The 25,806-nt window shown below is 36.0% G+C and overlaps 1 pseudogene; it reads left to right on the top strand.

Moving 5' to 3' along the window:
• Positions 1 to 10,523: 10,523 nt before the first annotated feature.
• LOC148544493 (uncharacterized) lies at positions 10,524 to 19,513 on the top strand (annotated as a pseudogene).
• The last annotated feature ends 6,293 nt before the right edge of the window (positions 19,514 to 25,806 follow it).

Here is a 25,806-nt window from a genome sequence, read left to right as displayed (position 1 = left end):
TGCTAGATCAACGGATTGAATTGGGAGTGGTTGAGAAATTTTTAAAGTTATCTTATATAAAATAGTATTTATATATGAAGGCATTTTATTTATTTTTTAATATAAGAATGCAAAAGCATATTTTTTAATTTCTAATTCTTTAACTCGGACTCTGCATTAAATTAAAATATAAATACATTTTTCGTAATAAATGTATAACAAATAAAAGCATGAGTTAAAGAGTACCCATTAATTTTGTAAACCCCCGTTAAATTAGTAAATAATTAGTCAATAAATTAAATTCTAATAAAAAAAATTAGAAATATGAATATTATATTAAATTAGGATAGAGCTCATTAAAATGAGAATTTTGACACTAATTTTAAAGAATTTGGCCCAAAATTGGGCCAAACAGATCGAATCAATTGAACCGGGCCTGTATTGGGCCCATGGCCCAACCCACAACCACCCACACTTAAGGAAGATCCCTTCTTCCTCCTCATTCAGCAGAAACGAGCTGAAGTAATTCAAGGAAAGGGGAAACGAAACAAAACCCTTATCCTCCATTCAAGTTGCCATAACTTCTTCTCCGAGTTCCGATCGCCGCACCGTTTGCAGCCACGCAACCACCGCGTCGAGCTCTATGATTCTACTAGAACAATTTTATAGATAAGTCTCATCTCTCATCTCAGCCTCTCATTCTCTTGAATTTTCGAAAATTTGGGGCTTTGGTTATTGAAATTCAATGTCTTGATGTTTAGGCTCAAATTGACTTGAGAAAAACATTCACTCTTTCTTGTATGATGCTTGGATAAGGTGAGGATCACCAACCCTATTTAATTCTTTGAGTTTGTATTTTGGGTATTGAATTTGGATGTGATATATGTGAATAAAGCTTGTATATGTGTATATTGATGTTGATTGAGTACATTGAAGGCTTGGTGAAGATTGGGAGGTCTTGCCTTGGAGATTTTGAACCTTGAGGGTTGCTTTTGGTGCCTTGATGGTGTTTCGGGGTATACGCGGAAATCAGCCAAGGTATGTTTTATGTTTCATGTATTTAATATATAATGTCGTGTGAAAACTTAGGCTAGAGGACCATAGGATAAGCTGGAATGATTTTGTGTATTGAATGTCTAGTAATTATGACATTGACTGATGATGGAAGTTAATCATGTGTTGGTGATTATGGTTATGATGGGGATATAATGCTGCTTTGGTGTTTTGAAATTGATGATAAATTGGTGACATTGATTTTATATAAATGTATGATAACATGTTGGTGATTTTGTTGATGGAAGTAAGAAGTTTAAGGTGAGAATTGGGTAAAAATGAAAGCATGATGGTTTGTGATATGATGGGTGGTTAGTGGTGTTGTATTGGAATGTTATGAACTGTGTTTGTCCTGGATATATGTTCAAGTAGTTGGTACTTGGCTTGGTTTATGAAAATTGAGGTTTTGACGTTTTATGAAAAATTAGTTTTTTGCCGAACTTCGGCCAGCCATAACTTGGCTTCTGGATCCTCAAATAGTTTCTAACTTGTTTTATACGAAAATTGAGTCCGTGAAGTTTATGCCGTTCAAAGAATGGAAGTAAAATGATTTTTAATGAAAAAGTTACATGCGTCGGAAGTTTGGGACTAAAAATAAAATTCTCCAAGTTTTCTAACTTGGTCAAAATTTTTGGAAAAACATACGTCCACGCATACGCGTGACTTGGGATTTTTGCGTACGTGAACCTCCCTTACGCGACTAGTCGATTCTGCCTGCTCTGCATGTGTACGCGTCTTGGTCCAAACGTGTACCCACGTGTACGCGTGACCCTTGTTTTAGCAAAACTAGATTTGGTTAGGTTGAGAACCCTTAGATGACCACCTATTTATGGCTTCTGTTTTTAGTTCCTTAAGCTTTATATTTGAGTGTCGGCATTTTAGGATTGCCTCTGGCATTCCCAGGACCTTATATCTTATGTGCGTGGCACCTTTACCATGCTGAGAACCTCCGGTTCTCATCCCATACTATGTTGTTATTTTTCAGAAGCAGGTCGAGAGGCACCTCGGTAGGCGTCTGGAGCTTTTGCAGCGAAGTGGTTTCCTTTTGGGGTTTCTTTTGATATTTTGATATATGTACATATAGATTCTCCTCTAATATACTTGTTTATTTTGTACCTCCTAGAGGTTTATGGAGAACTAGGATTTTATGTATGTATTTTGGGTTTCGGGCTATGTTTATATGTATGTAAATATTGTCCGGCCAGCCTTGGCTTCGCAGGCTGAGTTAGGAGCTAGTTATTTTGTATCCTTGACTCTCTATTCTCAATTACTGTCCATTTATACTTGTTATCTTTAGATTTTTTCGCACCCAAGTATTCTCATTTTCTGAGTGTTGCGCTTTTTATTTTGCGATTTTGTTTTACCTATTTTTCAAGGCTTCTCGTATATTACCCCCTTTCCAATACTATTATGTAAATATTTTATTTTTTTAGAGGTCGTAATACCACATCACCTCTATTTTACGACTTAAGCGTAAAGCTTTGTGTGGTAGGGTGTTACATTATGGTATCAGAGCAGTTTGTTCCTATAGAACCTTAGGGACGGACTGACTATGCTTCTGTGCATTCTCCGTGTATGTATTTATGTGCTATTGGGATATCTAACTGATATATATGGCATAAACGTTCATGAGCATATAGTTGGGGACCTGAAGCACTAGACTTACGATATTGAGACTGATCAACTTGATATCACTTGTTTGGTATGTATAGGAACCAGATGTCAACTCGCGGACGCGGTCGCGGGCAAGGCAGAGGTAGAATAGGTAATGCTTTACCTGAACTGATAGGGAACAATTCTGTAGACTTCATGGATACCCTGGGAAACATGATTGCGGCTATGCAGGCAACAATCGAAGCGTTGGAAAACCAGATGAATAATGGGAACAATGGAAATAATGGTGATGAGGGTCCGATGACCCTTGCTTCTTTCCTGAAGGTTCACCCCCTGACCTTTAGGGGAACTTCAAACCCCACTGAGGCAGATAACTGGATTCAGGCCATGGAGCAGCGCTGCAGGCTCAGCAGGTTCTCCAGGAGCAGTGGGTCAAATTTGGGACCTATCAGTTGCAAGGCGAGGCCCAATACTGGTGGCAGGAAACACGACGTATCCTGCAGCCAGACGGTGTTGTAATCTCTTGGAAAGTGTTTCGCACCGAATTTTACAGAAAGTACTTTCCCAGTTCAGTTAGGAATGCCAAAAAACTCGAATTGCTGTAATTGAAACAAGGCCAGATGACTGTCACTGAATATACTAATAGGTTTGAAGAATTGTGTCGCTTTTCCCAAATCTGTCAAGGTGCACCTGAGAATTTCGCCGAATGGAAATATATCAAGTATGAGGGAGGTCTACGGAGTGACATTCTAAGCTTCGTAGAACCGATGGAGATCATGGTCTTTTCTGAGCTCGTAAACAAGAGTCAAGTGGCGGAAGAGTGTGTAAGGAAGGCGGCAGTGCATAAAGGTGATCACTGAGCCTATGTTATCGAAGATCAAGGAAGAAATTTGGCGCCTAGAGGTCAAGATTTCAAGCGAGGCGGCAATATTCCGCAGCAACACCAAGGTCAAAGTAACTTCCGGAGGTTCAACAATAACAACAACCAGAGGAGAGGACACGAAAAATAGGCTCAAGTTCCGCAAGATGACTTGACTTGTAGGAGGTGTAGAAGGTACCACCCGAATACTCCATGTAGAGCCGGTTGGGATGTATGTTACTACTGTGGGGAAGCCGGGCATATGTCCTGGAATTATCCGGAGAAGAAGAGTCAGGAGACTAGGAGAGCTCCGCAGGCGGGACAAGTGTACACCATGGCGGCGGATGGTGCTAGGGGCACAGATGCTCCGATTAGAGGTAATGGTGAGTTAGTAATTGAAATTTTGATTGCCTTCCATGCTAATGACTCATCATGATGCATTAACGAGCCATGAGAATTGTGATTTCCCACAGAATGATCGAATGATGACTTCCAATTGGTGACGCAAAACAGGGTTTGGTTGACTTAGATGGAGTGACTAGGTTCTTGAAGAATAATAACTAGATTTATGTAGTTAAAGAGGATTGAAAGAGTAAGCATACAATTTGAGTCTTAGATTAGGGATCGGGAGTGTTAAGAGTGGTGCAATGACACTATTAGAATCGGTAGAACTTAGGAGCTTGAAGGAGTATGAAATTGAAAACGAAATCCGTTCAATCAAGTGTCCCCGATGTGAAGCACCAGTTATGTCGAGGGAAGAGAAGATAATAATAAGATGAATGATATGTGAGGGAGGCTCGGCGAGTCAACCTAATTTTTCCTTTGGTGACTTACTCTAGGGTCCATTTTTAAATTTCTTCATTTGTTATGAACTGACCAACTTCCCAAATCCTATTTTCCTACTTGTGTGAATCTCATTTCTCCCGAAAGGAGCTTGAGCTTGTCCTGGAGTAATCGTGTAAATCCTTGAATCTTGGGGCTTACTGCGAGTCAAACTACTTTATTTAGCAAACTTGTATTTCGTTGACATCAGCTAAGATTTAATAAACTTGATGCACTTCATTTCCCCTTCCATCAAGTTTGGACTTCAACTCTCTCTTTGGAGTACACTCTAAATCTCTTCTTGTGCATTTTTGCTAATTTCTAACACTTGCTTCAATCACCTCTGGGTTCTATATCTGTTCGGACTTAGTTTAGCATCACACACAATTCTTAGGCATAACCATTGGGATAACGTGATGACGCCTCAGTACGAAGACTCTAGGTTGTAATCGAAGGGTTTGATGCCATTGAGTAATCGTGAAATCATATGACATGCCTACTTACTTTTCACCTAACGGAGAGGACTATCCATCGAAGGAGTTGATGGGAACATACCTTAGGAAATAGTAAGATTACACTGTACGTTAATCACTTTAGTATCGAAATAACCCCCAAGGGATAGGGATTCGAAACAATGGAAAGACTAGGTGAAATTCGGAGTGAGGTTCTAATGGTATAGAGACAAATAAAGAGAGTTGTGCGGATAAGAAAAAAGAATACCTAAATTGTCCAAAGAAGCATACTCGGTAGTTACTTAAATAGATGGGGATTAGTGAGCAATTAAGATTAAGGGATTATAACCGAGAAGTATTGGACCAATTGTAGTAATAAAATAAATTAGAGACAAGGATGGAAGAACACACCTAAAAACTTAAACCCGAGAGGAGAAACATCTACCGCACCTATTTTTAGATAACTAAACTTGAATTTTGGGGGCATAATTCTTAATTAGGTGGGTAGGATGTAAACTCCGTTAAATTAGCAAATAATTAGTCAATAAATTAAATTTTAATAAAAAAATTAGAAATATGAATATTATATTAAATTAGGATATGGCTCATTAAAACGAGAATTTTGACACTAATTTTAAAGAATTTGGCCCAAGATCGCGTCGAACGTGCCGAACTAGTTGAAACGGGCCCGTATTGGGCCCATGGCCCAACCCACAAACCTCCCACACTTAAGGAAGATCCCTTCTTCCTCCTTATTCACCAAAAACGAGCTGAAGTAATTCAAGGAAAGGGGAAACGAAACAAAACCCTTGTCCTCCATTCAAGTTGCCATAACTTCTTGTTCTGAGCTCCGATCGCCGCACCGTTTGCAGCCATGCGACCACCGCGTCGAGCTCTATGATTCTACTGGAACAATTTCATAGGTAAGTCTCATCTCTAATCTCAGCCTCTCATTCTCTTGAATTTTCGAAAATTTGGGGCTTTGGTTATTGAAATTCAATGTCTTAATGTTTAGGCTCAAATTGACTTGAGAAAAACATTCACTCTTGCTTGTGTGATGCTTGGATAAGGTGAGGATCATCAACCCTAGTTAATTCTTTGAGTTTGTATTTTGGGTATTGAATTTGGATGTGATATATGTGAATGAGGCTTGTATATGTGTATATTGAAGTTGATTGAGTACATTGGAGGCTTGGTGGAGATTGGGAGGTCTTGCCTTGGAGATTTTGAACCTTGAGGGTTCCTTTTGGTGCCTTGGTGGTGTTTCGGGGTATACGCGAAAATCAGCCAAGGTATGGTTTAGGTTTCGCGTATTTAATATATAATGTCATGTGAAAACTTAGCCTAGAGGACCATAGGATAAGCTGGAATGATTTTGTGTATTGAATGTTTAGTAATTATGACATTAACTGATGATGGAAGTTAATCATGTGTTGGTGATTATGGTTATGATGGGGATATAATTCTGCTTTATTGTTTTGAAATTGATGATAAATTGGTGACATTGATTTTTATATATATATATATATGTATGATAACATGTTGGTGATTTTGTTGATAGAAGTAAGGAGTTTAAGGTGAGAATTAGGTAAAAAAGAAAGCATGATGGTTTGTGATATGATGGGTGGTTAGTGGTGTTGTATTGGAATGTTATGAAGTGTGTTTGTGCTGGATATATGTTTAAGTAGTTGGTACTTGGTTTGCTTTATGAAAATTGAGGTTTTGAGGTTTTATGAAAAATTAGTTTTTGGCCGAACTTCAGCGAGCTATAACTTGGCTTCCGGACCCTCAAATGGTTTCAAACTTATTTTATACGAAAATTGGGTACGTGAAGTTTATGTCATTCAAAGAACGGAAGAAAAACGATTTTTAACAAAAAAGTTATGCGCGTCGAAATTTTGGGACTAAAAATGAAATTCTGCAAGTTTTCTAACTTGGTCAAAATTTTTGGAAAAACGTACCTCCACGCGTACGCGTGACTTGGAATTTTTGTGTACGCGAACCTCCCTTATGTGACCAGTCGATTCTTCCTGGTCTGCATGCGTACGTGAGAATGGCTATGCATACGCGTCTTGGTCCAAACGCATACCCACGCGTACGTGTGACCCTTGTTTCAGCAAAACTGGATTTTGTGTTTTTAATCCTAATTTTAAACTTCTAAACCTCTATCTTCATTCTGTTAACTCTAAATTTGGTTAGTAAGCTTAACAATAGGATGAGGCTAGGAAAAAGGAGGTAACATAGAGATGAAAAAATATAACTAAGGATTGGAGAAGATGGCATTTGATTTGATAAGATGATGGAAGAGAGATATACGAGGCAGTTAAAAGAGTAATGTAATATTGAGAGTAATGAATGAGATATTCGTGGACATTCATGAATTGATATCAATGAGACGAGTTATGAATTATAATTGAGAATGAATTTGATATGTATGAGCTAGGAAAGGTTAATTCTTGAGCTTGGGATGTTGTTTTCTCCCCATGTTAGCTTGGGATTCTTCCCATGGTTAATCTTTGAGCTTCGGGTGTTGTCTCTTCCTCCCATGTATGTCATTGAGTTTGGGGTGTTCTCTCCCCCATGTCAGCTTGGGAATTCTCCCCATGGTGAATTTTGAGCTTGAGGACATGTCGGGCTGGCTAGGTAACCGACAGTTGATATCAACAGCCATAGGACAATCATACATCATGTGCATATTGTATGATTTTCTTGCTAATGAACTATATGGGATTGCCTACGTGATTATAATCTGCTACTTTTCATAATTGCTATCTGTATTACTTGTTAGCCACTTGTGTTTGCCTTGTTTTTCTTGTTTGTTTGTGCAACTCGTAGAAGTCGGAGGAAAGGTGAAAAAGATTAGTGTGCAGGTTAAGTTTGGTTAGGTTGAGAACCCTTAGATGACCACCTATTTATGGCTTCTGTCTTTAATTTCTTAAGCTTTATATCTGAGTGTTGGCGTTCTAGGATTGCCTCTGGCATTCCCACGACCTTATATCTTATATGCGTGGCACCTTTACCATGTTGAGAACCTCTGGTTCTCATCCCATACTGTGTTGTTATTTTTCAAATACAGGTCAGGAGGCACCTCGGTAGGCGTCTGGAGCTTTTGCAGTGAAGTGGTTTCCTTTTGGGGTTTCTTTTGATATTTTGATATATGTACATATAGATTCTCCTCTAATATACTTGTTTATTTTGTATCTCCTAGAGGTTTATGTAGAACTAGGGTTTTATGTATGTATTTTGAGCTTCGGGCTATGTTTATATGTATGTAAATATTCTCCGGCTAGCCTTGGCTTCACAGGCTGAGTTAGGAGCTAGTTATTTTGTATCCTTGACTCTCTATTCTCACTTTCTGTCTATTTATACTTGATATCTTTAGATTTCTTCGCATGCAAGTATTCTTGTTTTTTGAGTGTTGCGCTTTTTATTTTGCGATTTTGTTTTACCTGTTTTTCAAGGCTCCTCGTATATTACCCTCTTTCCAATACTATTATGTAAATATTTTTTTAGAGGTCATAATACCACACCACCTCTGTTTTACGACTTAAGCATAAAGTTTTGTGTGGTAGGGTGTTACAAATTTTTTTTATAAGTTATAATAATAAATTTTTTTATTTCATAATTGTTACTTTGTAAGATATATCTATCCACCCAAATTCAAAAGTACACAAAGCAAGAAATAAGAGATATTTTTTTCTTATTATTATATTTGTTATTATTAGTCTTATGAATGTGTTTTTTATTTTATTTTTGTTAAGTATTTACAATTTAATTCATAATCTTATTTTGTTAAATAAATACAAATATATAAATATTATATAATGCATTATATATTATATTGTGTGATGAAGATGGAATATTAAAAAATATAATTATTATTATTTTGACTATTAAATTTAATTTACATAATAAATTTTTTAAGCATGAATCCGAAAAAAGTTGAACTCCAAACTTTAATTTTGAGGTTTTATATTGTTACTTTATAACTTTATATATTGTTTAATATATCGTGTTTGATTAACGAATACATCGGTGTAGGTATAATTTTCTATCTAAAATTAAACACTAGTACTCAGATATAAAATAAATCATGTATATTAGTTTGATTAGTTTTGTTATAGGATATAAGAGTACTGAATACCAACCAACGATGTTATTAGGATCTCTATTACTTGTGTCAGTTCTATTATCATGCGCTTCCATTCCTGTAGTTTTTAAAAGGTAGAAAATAGATATTAAGGACTAAATGAGTTCAAAACAAAGAAAATTAGTTATCATTATCTATGTCAAGTGTTATGTTACCTGTATCGAATTGATTATGGGTGGTGGCTCTGGCCATTTGTCTAATTGTAGTTAATCGGGCTACCCTTGTATTTGTAGTTAATCGGGTAACTCCACTTGTGTTTGGCGTTAGAGTTGAAATAGGAGTTGTATCAGTTGATATGGCAACTTGTTTTTCTTGTCGAATCATTTCGTGATAAGTTGCACGTCTTCTAGCTAGGTGTTGCTGTCTTTGTTCTTCGGTCATGTTCTGTCGTCTAGCATATCCTATCCAAGTGGATCGACGTTGACGTTATTGATTATTTGTTGAATTTTCCATTTTTATTTTTTTTTCAGAACATAAGGTAGAAAAACGAAAAGAAAAGCAAAGAATTGCAAGTGGAGGAGTATTTTTTATTTTGTTTCACGATTGAGATTGAGCAGTTGCATAACTCCCTCATAAGTTAATGGAGAGTTTACAAAACGTGACTGAGTACGTAGTTTTAGATTATATAAATAGAGGTAAAACAGGAAATATGTAAGACCCAAGACTTTTGAAAAAGGGCTATCATGAGCTAATTTCAAATTCAGTAGCTTTAATTTCAGAAATTTCTTTATTAAAGAAATTTAAAGCAAGTTTCGATTAATTGAATTTGAAATAAATTAAGATTATTATCCAATTTTATAATTATTGAATTATTTTCTATATTCAAATTATAAAGTTGGTGGTTGTGAAATAATAAGGATTTTATATGATTTAGACTAAATAATTAATATTTTAAAATATTAATACTGCTATTTTGGAAAAATAAAGGATTTAATTATATTATTTCTAATTATTAGATTTGAACATTTTATTGAAAATAATTGTGAAATCGATGAACAAATAGTATTTTTATACATTGTTATTGTTAGATTAAAATTTATTTCTAATTACTATATTATCCCTATTTTTATTTGAAATTACAAAAACTACCCTTAAACCTAATTTTTACCTAAACCCTAACCCTGAAACTCTAACCCAGTGACCCGTTACCCTACCCGGTTCCGTTTCACCCACACCCAGCTCCCTAACAATGTAGCAGTAGTAGCTGCAAACTGAAAGAAAGAAACGAAGAAAGAAAGAAATAGAAAGGGAAGGGAGAAGAGGGATCCGTGGAGAAGAAGAAGGAGAGTAGGGGAGGAAGGAGACTGCGCCGGCGCGCTGGGCTTCACCACCGCCGTCGCGTCATTGTCGTCCCTGCAAGCTGCCGTCGCTTCACGAAGAGAGAGAGGGGAGCGTCGGGAAGGAGGGGACGCCGCCGAGGTACCATCGCCGTTCTTTCGTCATCGCCGCTGTTGACAGAAGAGAGAGCGAGATCCGAGAGAGCAGTGAGGGAAGGGCATCGTTGGAGGAGAGCCTGGAAACGTTACCGCCACTGTTCGTCGCGCCGTCACCTCTAGCCCGCGCCGTCGCCAGTCGCGCGAGAGAGAAACACGCCATGAGGGAGTTGCCGCAGTGGAGGAGCTGTCGCGTTTCTGCCGTCACCAGTCTACACGCCGCCGCTGTGCTCCTTGCCGCAGCATCGCCGCTGGAAGAGGAGGGCTCGCCAGTTCTGTCTCTCACTGCCGCTGATGTCCTCCGCCGCTCCTGCCGCCGCAGGTGTTGCCGCCGGAGAAGGAAGCTGCAACTCTGTGTTTCTGATCGCCGAGAGTGGTTCTGTGACTTCCGGGACCACCGCCGGAGCTCTGGGCCGAGCCTCTGCCGCCAAGAATGCCCCTGCTGCCACTGAGTTTCACTGCCAGTAAGAGGTTTAAGTTTGATTTCAGTTCTTTTGGAATTTCGAGAAGGTTTTGATGCTGCGTGGTTATTGTAGTTGATCTACCGGAGCTTCTGGACACTACCGGAGCTGTTGACGGGTCGGTTCGGAATTGCAGCTTCCTCATTTTGTTATTTCGGTAAGTAAGTATGTTTCGAAAAGCCTTGCGATAGTGTTTTGTTGTGTTTGGTTAATGAATATGAGTTTTGGTAACGTGGGGTCGAGTCCTGATTACTATATGTTGCGATTAGAGTCGTTGTGGTTGCTGAGAAAATGGTTTGGAGCAAAGATTGCGGCTGCCACAATTTCGGGCTGAGAGAAAACGAGTTGTGATGCGTTTTAGAGTTTTGATTTTCGACAGTCGAGGTAGGGGCTTTTCTAAAATCTCAATTTCATAATTTGGAATTGTTATAAATGGATACCAATGTGAAAAATACATTTTTTAGTGATTGTACAAGTCTTATGTATTGTCTGGCTATTTTGGATGAATGTGATTATATGTTTGATTGGGTTATTGTTTGGTTTTGATAAAATGGATTGTTGCTGAAGTGTCTCTTTAAAGTTCTGAAAATGTGTTTAATCAGTTGATAAAGATTGATCTTGAGACGACTTTTGATTTTTGTTTGGTTTTGATAAATGGGTTGTTGCTGAACTGTTCTTTTAAAGTTTTGAAATTGGGTTTAATTGGTTGATAATGATTTGATCTTGCAACAATTTCCTTGAGATATGAAAATGAGGTGAATGTTGGATTCAGTTTCCTTTTAAACTGATTTTTTTGGGTTCTGAACCGTTGAAAAAAAAATTGTGGATTGGTTTGGATTGGACTCGGAAAGGGTGGCAGAGTCCAAATTTTAGGGGAGGTGCTGCCGAAATTTTGATAGAATCCGGTACTTTATTGAAATGTTATTTAGAAAATTATGAGTTAAAGACTTCTACTATTTTATTTGAATTATTAAGAACGGGATGATTTATGCTTTTGAAATGAATTATTAAGAAGGAAATCGTGATTTAGTCTCGTTTCTTAAAAAAAGTATTGTATCTCTTTTGGGAGCAAGTTATCTAGATGAAACTTATGTTTTAAGGCTGTTTTAAATGTGAAAAGGGCTATGTCTTTGAATTTGACTTGAGGGATTCAATTGGAGGAGTTTCAGTGACTTTGAAAGAACTTGAACGTCTATTGACAAGTTTCATTTTTAAAATATTTTGGGAAATGTTTTAAGTACTCTTTGAATTCTGAATTTTTGCAAGACTAAAACAATTTTTGAGCAGTTTGGAATGCTTTAGAATTAATCATGGGGTTGAAGCTGGTTTTGTTTAAGTAAAGGAAATGGCTTTGAAAGGAGTAATTGATTACATGACTCGGTCTGACTTAGATCCTATTTTTAATACTCAAATCAGGAAGCCAAGGTTTTAAAGATTTTAAGTGAGTTTGAGAAAATGAGTTATGTTATTCTCCTCTAAAGACTTGAGACTTTGCCGAGTGACTTTTGTTATAAAATCCTGTTGTTAGATGGATGATTTTGAATATTTCAAAATAAATCTTTAATTTGCCATGGTTTTGGAATTTTTGGAAAGAGGATGCCGAGGGTGGCTTTGTTTTTAAAAAGGGAACTTACTTGAGTAAAAGTGGCTTATGAGCCTGAGATGATTTGAGGAATGGGAACTTTAAAGCCAAGGCTAAAAAGAATTGATTTTGATTTCAAAGTAAAGTGAATTGAGAAAAAGTGATTTATGGCCTGAATGATGATTTTATGAATTTGATGATGTTGAATGGTGGAAGTGCTATTTTGTTATGAGCCAGACTGACTGTGTATGATAATGAATTATGGTTTATTGTGGAATATGTTATGAGTCGGATGGCTGACTATGAATCATGAATTTAAGCCAGACGACTGAGATGAATATTGATTTATGGCTGAGAATAAATGCATATATGCTGAGTTATTGAGATTGTGATTGTTGCACTTCCACTTATTTCAGATACGAGTTTCATTGGGTAGAAGCAGTGGCTAGCCACCACGTGCTTCAGGTTGAGACTCGATACTATGCTGACCCTATGTCGTAAGTGTGGCCGGACACTGTGAAAGTTCCGGATGAGCTCGCCCCGGTGAATATACACCAGTGAAGGTGTTGGATTTGAATTATGATTATGATTGTGAATAACTCGAGTTGGGGATGCACGACAGAGGGACAGTCCAATGGTTAGCTACCAGGACTTGTCGGGTTGGCTCTATAACCGATAGATGATATCATCAGCCACTAGGACAGGCATTCATCATATGCATCTATGTGACATTGTTTGGGTGTGCATATTGTATTTGGTTTGCCTTTGTGAATACTTGCGATTATCTGCTAATTGTTCTACTTGCAGTAACTGTTTGTTTGTGCTTGAACTTTCCTACTTGTGTTTGTGACTGGGACTCTGTTGGATTGTGGTGATTGGTTGGTGTTTGGGTTGTTTGGGCCTATAGCCGTGGTTGATCATGAGGTGGGGCGAAGGCCATGTTTGGTTGATGTTCTGGTTTGGAAAAGTATGAACAACTAACCTGGTTCAGCACAGATGAACTTTTTGAAAGGCTTTTGGATTTAATAAGAAATGAATAGTTCCTCTTTCAAAAAAGATTTCAGACTTTTCTTTTTTAGTAAACCTTTGTTTTTGAAAAGATGCATAAGGCGGTTATTAATCACTGTAACGGTTTTATCTCGCGTATCCTATTATAGTAATTCTGCAACCCTATAGTGAGAACCCTTTCGAGGATGATGTTTTCACTCCCCTACAGGTCTTCTCTTTTTAGGTTGCAGACGACGAAGTTCAGAAGATATTATTTATTTTCTGTTAGATGATAATTTTGTATTGTTTTAGTATTATTGTTTCCCTCGCCTTTAATTTTGCAAGTCTTGTAAGTGGGATAGGATTGTGATGAGATGTTTGTAAATTACTATGTATGTATACATATATATTTCCTGTGAGTCTTGTAACTTATATTGTAAGTCTGGATGTTTGTGTTATTTTGAAAAGTTCGGTTAAAGTTTTAAACAGGCTCATATTTTAGTATTAAATATTATAAGCGTCGCGTAATACCCGAGCTATCAGAGTGGCGCAACCGAAAGCGTGACATTATGATAGTTAGGGTGTTACAAAATAAGAATTGGATACTAAATTCCCAATATCCCCATTATATATTACCTATAACTATAAAAATATTACTATAAGAATATTACTCAAAATGTTTAATAAAATATTTTTCTATTATAATGTTATCTCTGTGGGTAAATTTTAATGTTAACTCTCTGTGTAGATATTTTTTAAAAATGATAAAATGCTTATATTTATTGTTAAACATGTATAATTATAATTATTTTAAACATTTTAATTATCTTTAGAGTACTATCAATAAAAAGAGTACTATTAATAAAATGTTTTAGTAATAATTTGTATATTTATTATGTTTAATTTTTATATTATTAAAAGTTAAGTTTTTAATCCTTTTCATGATTGACAGTGAGCAGTTTAATTTTAATCCCTTTTAAGATTGAAAGTGGAAATTCATTGTTGGTTAATGGAGAGGTTATAGAATATTACGTAGTTTTAGTTTATAATGATAGTGGTAAAATATGAAAACAGATTTGGATACCAAATTACCTTTATAAAGATATGGGCAATATAGGAAAACAGATTTGGATACCAAATTTTTTTATCCGCTTTATATATTGTTAAAGATATATAATTTATGAAAATACATCAAATATAGAATAATTATTTAAATAATGCACTACATCTCGAATACTATCTTAACTATAAATATATCTTGAATACTGAGATTTTGAATTATGACGCAATAAAAGTCTGATGTATTCTGAGTACACTCGAAATACGTTTCACGTTGAGAAACACAAGAGCGAAATTAGAGTAATTATTTAAGGGGATTGTGTTTAATGATTTATTAAAATATTTTATATTATTATTTTTAATGATAAAATAAAAAAAACTAAATATATAATCTCAATCAAATATTCATACAAAGATATACATATATGTATTTAATATCTATTAAATAAAAGACATACTACTAATTTTGTCTTTGTTGACATGTATATACAATACTCATTTATTGCACAATTTTTTCTGCAAAATATCAAAATAATTTTAGAATTATTCTCCACATACAAACTATTTTATCATGCAAGTCTATACAAGTCTATACTCTTCCTAAATTAGGCAATAGAAAAATCTAGAAAAATACACTACATATTTAAAGATTACGTTTATTTTCCAAAAAATAATCCTCATTTGGAAAGTTGTATACATATTCTTTGTTCACTCTTGATTCCACTATCTAAAAAAATAAGAAATAATTAATAAATTCTTCTCGAGTACCTAACTATACAATTATTGGCACATGTTAAAAAAAGATCTATAACATAATATTTTATTTACCTATGCGAGTGCAAAAATTAGCCACCATGTTCGAACATCTCACAATTTTGCTCGAAATTTTTAAGAGAATACAACAGTTCTTCAAACTACACTACCTACTCCAAGGACATGTACCCACTGTAATGCACGTCTATTTCACCATGAAACATTTTATATGTGTTGCAATGGGGTAAAGTCTCTTTGCCACAAGTAAATGCTTCTTAGGAATTACTTGAAATCTTCTTAGACCCTTCTGCAGAAGGGAACCATTTCAGGAAACACATTCGTGTTTACAATAATGTTTTTTCTTTTATTTCATGCGGTGTACACATAGACGAACAATTAGCTACAGCAAGTTATGGTATATATACATTCTGTGCTCAAGGATCAATGTACTACAGCATAGGAGGATTTCATCCAGACCAAGGGACGTGGCCACACTTCTTGCAACTGTATATATACGATACTGAGCACGAGTTACAAAATAGGATGTTGGAGAACACACAACTGCATGAAGGTTTGGTTCTGAAGCTACAACAATTGTTGCACCGATATAATCTTTTTATCCATGTATTTTGCCAGCTTGCACAATGACTAGATCTACAAGAGTGTAGCTTGGTGATTAGAGAGCGACCTGCTAATCAACCACAATATAGTCTCCCAACTGCTTCACAAGTAGCAGCCATAATAGTTGGTAATGACATTGAAACAATGGTGCATGGACAAGATGTCAAGGTTCAAACTCATGCTGGTAACCTCAGAAGGATTCAGGAATTTGTTGGCTATTATGATCCACTATAATATCCTTTTCTTTTTCCATTTGGAACGCATGGATGGGATATGAATACTCGAACTCAAAGTGGGAACTAAGTATCATGCCGGACATATTATAGCTATATGCTCCAGGTACAAACTCATATTTTTTTTATATAATTTATAGACTTCTTTAGATGATAGTTTAAACCAATACATCATTTCACAATTTCTAACCATTTTCTAATATTCTCAAAATTCATAGATCTGTCCCGTTGATCACTCAACAGCTTTGCAAGCGGGGAGACTTTTTCAACAATATGTTGTTGACAACTATGTGAAAATATAAATAGGCAAGTTAAGATGGGTTCGACAAAGACAACCGAAACTTCGAGTTGAACTATATCAAGGCTTACAAGATGCTTTGCACACAGGAGAGACTAATGCTGGTAAATATTTTTCGATTTAATGGCTACACGATTGATTATTACGTGTTCCTGAAGTTAATTTTTCAAACTAATAATACTTTTTTCTATAATTAATTTTAGAAAATGTTGGCAGAAGAACGATATTACCATCGTCGTTCGTGGGCAGTCGTCGAGACATGACCCAACGGTATGAGGATGGAATAGCTATTGTTCTTAAAGAAGGCAAACCGGATATTTTTTTCACTATGACATGCAATCCGTCATGGTCAGAAATAGCTTCGAAACTCAGTCCTACTCAAATTTCACATGATCGTCCAGATCTAACAACTAGGATTTTCAGAGCCAAATTCGAACAATTAAAGGAGGATGTCATTACCAAGGGTGTATTGGAAAAGGTGAAAGTTATATTTATGTCACCGAGTTTCAGAAAAGAGGATTGCCACACGTACATATGTTGCTAATCCTAGAAGACAACGATAAGTTGAGTGATCCTGACCAATATGATAGTTTGGTTCGAGCGAAAATACCATGTAAAGAAGCAGAACCACACTTACATGAGGCAGTGCTAAGGCATATGGTCCATGGTCCTTGCGGAATACTTAATCAATCTTCACCATGCATGAAAAATGGTCAATGTAAATGCAACTACCCAAAAGAGTTCGTAGCAGAGACACGACGAGGTGATAACTCATATCCTCAATATAGGAGGCGATTTGATACTCCAATACGTATAAATAAAAATGTCACAATTGACAACAGATGGTAGTTCCGTACAACCCTTGGCTACTACTGAAGTATGATTGCCATATCAATGTAGAGATATATAGCAGTATCAAGAGTATAAAGTATCTATACATGTATTGCTATAAGGGACCAGACCATGTTGCAATGGAGGTTCACAAAAGTTCTTATTATGATGAGATGAAACAGTTTATTGATGCAAGATGGATTGCCGCTCTAGAGGCATGTTGGAGAATATTTAAATTCAACTTTTACCGAATGTACCCATCAGTTGAAAGGTTGCAGGTTCATTTGCCAAATCAACATCAAGTGAGCTTTTATGAGCACCAAACTATTTCTAAAATAGTTAATGATGAATATTTTTCAAGAACAATGCTCACTAAATTCTTTGCACTTAATCGGGCCAATGACCAACAATCTAGGCATCTTTTGTATAGGAAAATCCCAGAATATTACAGTTGGCACAGCAAGGAAAAAGAATGGCATCGACGCAGGTAACAAAAGAGGGCTATCGGTCGGATCTATACCGTTTCACTAATAGAAGGAGAAAAATTCTATTTGAGTATTCTATTGTCAAATGTAAGAGGACCAACTGGTTGGGATGATTTGCTAACGGTGAATGGTGTCCAATATTCATCCTTTAAGCAATCCACTCAGCATCGAGGACTGTTAGAGGGTGATAGCAGTATAAGATCATGTTTGGTTGAGACTTCCATTTTAAGAATGTCATGTGCTTTAAGAAGGTTGTTTGCCACCATCTTAATTTTTTGTGAGCCAACAGATGTAAGAAGATTGTGGATGAGTTTCTTTCATACATGGTAGATGATTATCCATCAACAAGCACTACAACATGCCATGGGTTGACAAATCGTTTGCTTAGGGATTTAAATGACATCCTCCTACAACGTGAAAAAAATATTGCACAATACGATTTACCAGCTCTAACCTCGGACAACAACAATGACAACTTGATGCCTAGAATTATTCAAGAAGAGATGTCCATCGAAGTTCCTCGAGAAGATCTGTGTTCTATAGAAAGATTGAATTATGATCAGTTTGTGGCTTTCAGGTGCATTATGGATACAATTGATCAGAGAAAAAGTGGAGTATTTTTCGTTGATGGACCAGGCAGAACAGGTAAAATATTTCTTTACATAGCTATAATTGCAGACTTAAGAAGTAAATGACATATTATCTTGGTAACTGCATCATCAGGAATAGCTGCAACTTTATTGTCTGGTGGTCGAACAACTCATTCTAGATTTAAGATCCCAATCAATGCAGAGCCATCCTCCATGTGCAATATAAGTAAACAATCTGATTTTGCAAAACTGATTAGGCAAACGACAACGATAATTTGGGATGAAGCGTCAATGGCTAATAAAGAGATAATGGAATCATTAGACCGCACATTACGAGACATCTTAGAAAACAATAATCCATTTGGAGGAAAGGTGATGGTTATGGGAGGGGATTTCCGCCAAGTACTACATGTTGTGCCGAAAGGAAGTAAGTCACAAATGATTTTAGCTTCTATTGTTAAATCACATTTGTGGGCATTCACCGAAATTCTCCACTTGCGACAAAATATGCGATCTCTTAATGATAATGATTTTGCGAAGTATCTTATGCGTATATGGGATGGGATTGAGCCTACCATATGTGAGGACTTGGTACAAATAGAAGCACACATGGTAATACCATGGGAAGGTGAGGCATCATTACACAAATTAATAGAAGAAATCTTTCCAAATTTGCAATCTCATGGGTGGGATGCATCTTACATGGTAGAGAGAGCGATATTGACACCAAAAAATCATGATATGCAACAGCTTAATGATATAGTCATCAACCAATTTCTGGGAGACGAACGAATTTTAGCATCCTTTGATGAAGTAGAAGGAGATACAAATAAACTGTATCAACAAGAATATCTTAACTCAATCTCCACAGCTGGATTGCCACCTCATATGTTGAAGGTAAAAAAAGGTGCTCCTTTGATGTTACTGAGAAACATAGATCCTAAGGCAGGCTTATGCAATGGCATAAGGCTACTGTGTCGAGGAACTTTTCAAAACATGTTAGATGTGAAAATCTTAACACGCCATCACTCTGGACAAAGAGCTTTTCTGTCTCGGATAAAACACAAAACAACTGAGAACTCAGGATTACCCTTTGTGCTTATTAGGAAGCAATTTTCTGTAAGGTTGAGTTTTGTCTTAACGATAAATAAATCACAAGGGCAAACTATCCCTAAGGTAGGGATTTATCTCCCTAAACGTGTGTTCAGCGATGATCAATTATACGTTGCTCTATCTCGAAGTGTTTCTTAGTCAACCACAAAAATCTTAGTCAAAGAAGGAACAATAGATAGAAAAAGTGGACAATTCACAAAGAATGTGGTGTTCAAAGAAATTTTGTTACCTGCACCTCAGGTAATTTATGTGCTTAGCAAATACGTGAGCCTTTTTACGAGTATAATCCGTGTATTATGTAATTTTATCATTACAATATCAACATTGGAATAGATAGTTTTGTTCACTAATTTTAACAACTAATGACTAAGATTTTTAATAGATAAATTGATATCAAGAGAGCTCATCAGCATATTAAAAGAGATAAGCGAAAGGAACTCGAACCTCTGCTTTACCCAACAGGTATGCACCAACTATAATTCACATAAATTATTATAAAATTTTATCATACATCCTTAAAATATATCATTATTGGTTTTTTAAGAAATTATAGTTTGCGATATTTATATTTACTTTGAAAAAAATTCAAAATTTGATTTCTTTAAATGTTGATATCAATTTTATAATTTTAGAAATAAAATTATAAAAATTAAAATTTTAAAACCAATAAAAGGTAGAGGTATGTTTTGTTTGGGATGTTGATAGAGAAGATTTTTGCCGATTCGGAAATTAGATAAAATAATTCCGTTGTGAGTATAGTCCAAACCGACAATCTATCCTCTCAATCAAAGTTTAATATTTTCCAATAAAAACAATTAACCGAGAGTAATGAAACCTCGGGTCGTTCTCCCTCGGAATGCAATTGAAGTGTCACACTTTTGGTTGTGAGGATACGGGTTTTGAAATCAAAGAACGAAAGATTAAAAGAACTAAGAAATAAAAGAACTAAGAGATGATCAAAATTGGGAATTTATGCAATTAAAAGGAAAATAAGGTCAAAACTAGTGAAAATGCTATAAATGCATAAACATCCTTGACTTGGGAATGAGGATCCAAGGAATCCTGTCATTGCCATAACCACAACTATAGTAATTATGATGAGTCAATCTCGCCTAGTCAACCCCTAGCATCGAGGAGTAAGTCAAGCAAGCATAATTGACCTTAATCCATAAGTCCTAGCTCACTTACCAAATTAATTGGTAAAAAGCTAGCGTCAATGGAAACAAGAGTCAACTAACTACCCAAGAATTACCACTAAATGTCGGATATTATGACTCTAGTATCCTAGGAACTCAAATCCCAAGTCAAGGTGTGAAAATCTACTCAAAATTTCCAAGTGGCATTTTCACAAACACTTGGTGGGTATAAAAACCAAAACATAAGAAATTGCAAAGGAAAATAAAAACCATAACCAACATATTCACAATATCAACAATAAACAAGCAATCAAGCAACTATAAAGCATAAAACATTAAATGTATCAATCAAAACTTCAAGAAACTAAAATTGCATATATAAACAAAGTAACTTGAATCATAAGAAAATAAAAATAAAAGATGATGTAATTAAAGAGAAATTGAGGTACTTACAATAAAAGAAGCAAAATCCAAGATAAAAACTTGACTATAAAATGCTACAATGGAAATTGAAGTAAAACCCTAAGAGAGAATTTTCTACTCTACACTACTCCTACTCCTAATGCATATTTGGAGGCCTCCTAAACTAATACAAGCTAACTAAAAACTCCTTCTTTGATATGTCTTCATTCCCCTTTGATATAGCACTTCTAAAAGGCTTCAGCACTCCAAAAATTGGGCCAAGAGAGCCCCAAAGTCGCAAGTCACGTGATTCATTAATGAAGTCACGCACAGGAACCTGTGCGTATGCACGTTTCGCTGAATTTTCACTTGTGCTTGAGCACAGAGGGTTGTGCATACGCACGCATGCTGATTTTCTTCTTGTGTGTACGCACACATGGCTGTGTGCTTCTCCTTTGTTTTCTTCATGTGTTCTCCCTTTGTACATGCTTCCTTCCACTTTTGCCTAGCCATTCTTGTCTAAATGACCTGAAATCACTCACAAAATATATCACATCATTGAATGGCATAAAAGTGGAATTAAAATCACTAATTTAAGCACAAAAACGCATGTTTTCACATTTAGGTTCAATTTAGGGATAAAACACAAAAGTATGCTATTTTAGTGATTAAGTGTGAGTTTATGTGATGAAATCCATTCAAATCAAGCCAAAATATATCGTCAAATATGGACTCATCAATTCTCCCACACTTAAACAATAGCATGTCCTCATGCTAAACACAAACAAGGAGAATGATTAAAGGGTAACAACTTATTGAATGTAACTATCTATATGCATACAAGTATATTATATATACCTATCTATCTATCTATAGTTCCTATTGGTTTGGTGAAAACAAATAATCAAATTTCCAAGCAAGAGTATAGACATATAGGGCTAAGCAAAGAAATAATTCAATGCAATCAAAATCTAGAGAATTGATTCAACTCATAAAAAAAATGAAGCAACTTGCAAGAATGCATGATAAGAGGTGTGGAGACATAGAATTGAGTAATCGAACCCTCACTAGGTGTATATACACTCTAATCACTCGGTGTTTAGGGTCAAGTCACTCAAGTCTCCTCTAATCATGCTTTCAAGGATTTGCTTTTCATCTAACAATCAACAAGCGTGTGATGCATGAATGCAAGTATCATGAGGTCTTTAGAAGGTTGTAATGGGATTGGGGTAAATGTGAGATGAATATATGGCTAAGTAGACTAAAAGATTGAATCTTTGATTAGCTTAGGTATCCAACTCAACCTATATCAATCAAATCACAAAAATGCATTCTAACCACCAATTACTTCTTTTCATACACATTCATGCCTTAGTTTCTATTCAAAACACATATGCATTTCTTATTCATTCATTTTTTTCTTTCTTTTGAGGAAACCTTTGTCCCCTTTTTGCTATATTATATTTTTTTCTACTTTTTTTTTCTTTTTCTATGACAAATGCATATGGTTAAAGCAAATTGACACATGAATGTGCACCCATTTTCCACATTTTTTCAATAAAATACCCAAAACAAACTTTTTCATTCACTACCAATGTTTTTCATCATTCTCCCACACTTAAATGAAACACACACCTTAACCTAAACTAATCAAGGATACAAATCAAGGTAAATCATGGTTTTCCGCTTAAGGTTGTGATGTGGTGATATTAAAAACAATGGGGTAAATAAGGCTCAAAAGGGGTTAACAACGGTAGATGCAAAGGTAGGTCCATATGGGTGAGTGAGTTTAAATAAAAAATGACCTCAATCATGCTCAATGCATCCAAAACATCAAATATTGGAAATAAAGAATCAAGCAAAACCAAGATCACAATCATAGAAGGAGCATAACACACAATAAACAAAAATAGTGGTTAGAATGTGTAACCACTCAATATAAGCTCAAAAACTCATAAGGTATTTTTTTCTATCTCTCTTCTATGTTCCATAAAAATCATTCAAGCAAGTTTTTTAAAAAAAGAATTTTTCCAAATCAATTCAATAGAACGCCCTAAAAACAAAATTCTTGAAAATCTTTGTTATTTTTCACCAAAATTATTTCCTATATGTATGTATGTTGTGATGGATGCAATTTCAAAAATTTTCTAGTTGTATTCCTAATTTTCAACATCCAAAAACTAACATGAAAAATTAGGACAAAATTGAATTAGGCACTATGCTATTCACATCTTCCAATCACAACTTCTATCTATAATATATATATACCATGCAAAAGATGCAAAATACAATAGTTAGAAATAAACTATGAACAACCTAAGATATATGTACTAGAGAAAAATACAATGCAACAATAAAAATACTCCAAATATTTACAAGAAACATAATAAAAGAAAACAAAAAATAAAGTACAAAGTGTTCGAAAAAGAAAATTTACGCCCCAAAAATGGTGAATCCTCCCCCATACTTAAGCATTACACGGTCCTCCGTGCACAAACACAATCCGGGGAGAATGTCTCTAAGTTCCTCCACCTTCAGCTGGTGGATGCGAGGGCTTGGGTTGCATGGAAATTGCCAAGTCCAATGCATTCTCGGCATCTCCATCCTCGGTGTCCTCCTCCTTCGCCGGCTCCTTGCCATCATAGTCATCCTCGAAAAGAATGAATGGAGTATAATTAAGAATCATAGGGAAAGTGGCACAAAAAGGCAAAGTAAGAAGCAAATAAGCATCTAATTGAGGAAGTTTGCATATTGGTGTGGTATGATGAAAATGAGCCGTGTGTCTATTCCAATTATGCGTGCGGTTAGAACACATACAACGGCTGGTTAAAACGGCATCCACACAATCAAAAAGTAAGCATGGGTTCCTCAATTAAATGGCCTAAGTTGCACGCAATGAGTAAGCATCAATTAAACACAAGTAAGTTTAGGCAATTATAACAAGAGTGAATTGAATTTAGGACATATTGGTTATTGAAATTGTGCAAGTGAAAGCGCAAGATTGATATGAAATAGCACAACAAACAATAACCAATGCAATGATGAAAAAATTACTTATTCATCCTTAGGAATAATGAAATAATCACATGGTTAAGGTGTTTGTTACAAAAAATGACAAGTCTTGATAAGAATCAAGTCAAGTGAACTAAAAAAAATGCAAAGTATTAACAAGGAACAAATACCTTGTTATGTGATTATATTGACTTAAAAACCATGATGAACAAGCAATTCAATTCAATTCACTACATTCAATATGCCCTTGTTAAAAATTCCACCAAAAAGAAGTCAAATGTCACTTTTCATATCAATTTGGTGCTAGCAACTCAAAGCATTAAATAAGTACATTATTGAAATTACAATCCAAGATAGCATCATAATCATGCAAAAGTACACTATTCTTGATTAGAATGCCAAACAAGGATGTACTCTAACACATATGGTAGCTACAACACATGCATTAAACTAAAAGTTCACTTAGGCATTATGTCAAACACATGGTATGCAGTGCACATATTCATCAAATTCAAGCAAAAAATTGAAGCATCAACAACCCATAAATAAAAAATTGAACACTTGCAATGTAACAAACAACAAGTAAGTAAAACTTAAACTAGATTACCAAAATTAAATAATGAAAATGAAAATTAAGCAAGCAAGTAAACAAAACAAGGAAGAGTAAAAAGAGAAGAAGGAAGAAGAAAGAAGAAAGAGAGGGAAGAAGACAGAGAGAGACATGGTGGCGGCCGGACGGTGACGGTGGTGGTCGGAGGGAAGGGTAGGTTGGGTTGGGTTGGTGAAGAAGGAAGAAGGAAAGGCTTAGGGGGGCTGGCGTAACCGGGCATCTTTCTTGATGAACGCCCAGAACGCGACCTGTGTGCACGCACAAAGACGTGTGCGCACGCACAAAAGGGAAAAACAAAGGGGTGCGAACGCACAGGGTGTGCAAGCACTCCTAGCAGGAATGGTGTTACTATGTGAGCGCACGCACAGAACACTTTTTTTTAACAGGGCAAAAGGACCATGTGTGCGTACGCACAGAATGAAAATGTGCTGGGGTGCACTTGCACAGGGTGTGTGAGCGCTGTGAATAGAGCATGTGTCATTAAGTGTGCGTACGCACAGGGTTGTGCGTACGCACAGATGGCAAAAACTAAGGGGCATGTGCGTGCGCACAAGGCTGTGTGCATGCACAGAGCTCTGTTTCTATAACATTTTTAATGCCTCTAAGGCACCAACCATGATATCAATCAAAGGTTTTCAATCCCAAAACATATCATTCTTCAAAAACACATGATCAACATAAAATGCAACTAATTTAAACCTAGAATTCAATCAAACTAAGCTGATCAAAGAGACAAAATTCAATAAGCAAAAGCTAAAAGAAAGAAGATTTGGAAGGATGTTACCATGGTGGGGTGTCTCCCACCTAGCACTTTGGTTTAAAGTCCTCAAGTTGGACTTTTTGAGTGAAGCTTGTGTCATGGTGGCTTATGGTTCCACTCGTCTTTGAGTTGCCACCCATGTTTGCTCTTCAAAGCTCCTCCGGTGTCCCAAACAAAGTACATTAAGCTCTTAAGCAACTTCAAGTAAGTAATTGGGACCGAAAATTGTTGGTTGTTGAGTTGTATGCCCGGATCATACACTTTGGTTTCTCTATCATCCTCTTGTTGATTCTTGCTCTTGCACTTGGATGAACAACCTCCCAAACTTCCTTTGAAGCACCCAAATAAACCTTGGAATCCTCCTAATTGAGCTTTGCACCACTTATGCTTTGAACTCCTTTGGCAACCAACACCTATGTCTTCCTTGTTGAACACCTCAAGAAGGACCTTAAGTTGGTGATCTGTTTCCAAGAGAGCATATTGGTGTGGACCTATGAAGCTCATTGAGGAT

The sequence above is a fragment of the Arachis ipaensis genome, chromosome B9, assembly GCF_059453495.1.
Source record: "Arachis ipaensis isolate K30076 ecotype BB chromosome B9, ASM5945349v1, whole genome shotgun sequence".
In the NCBI taxonomy this organism is placed as follows: domain Eukaryota; kingdom Viridiplantae; phylum Streptophyta; class Magnoliopsida; order Fabales; family Fabaceae; genus Arachis; species Arachis ipaensis.
This window is presented reverse-complemented; position numbering and strand designations above follow the sequence as displayed.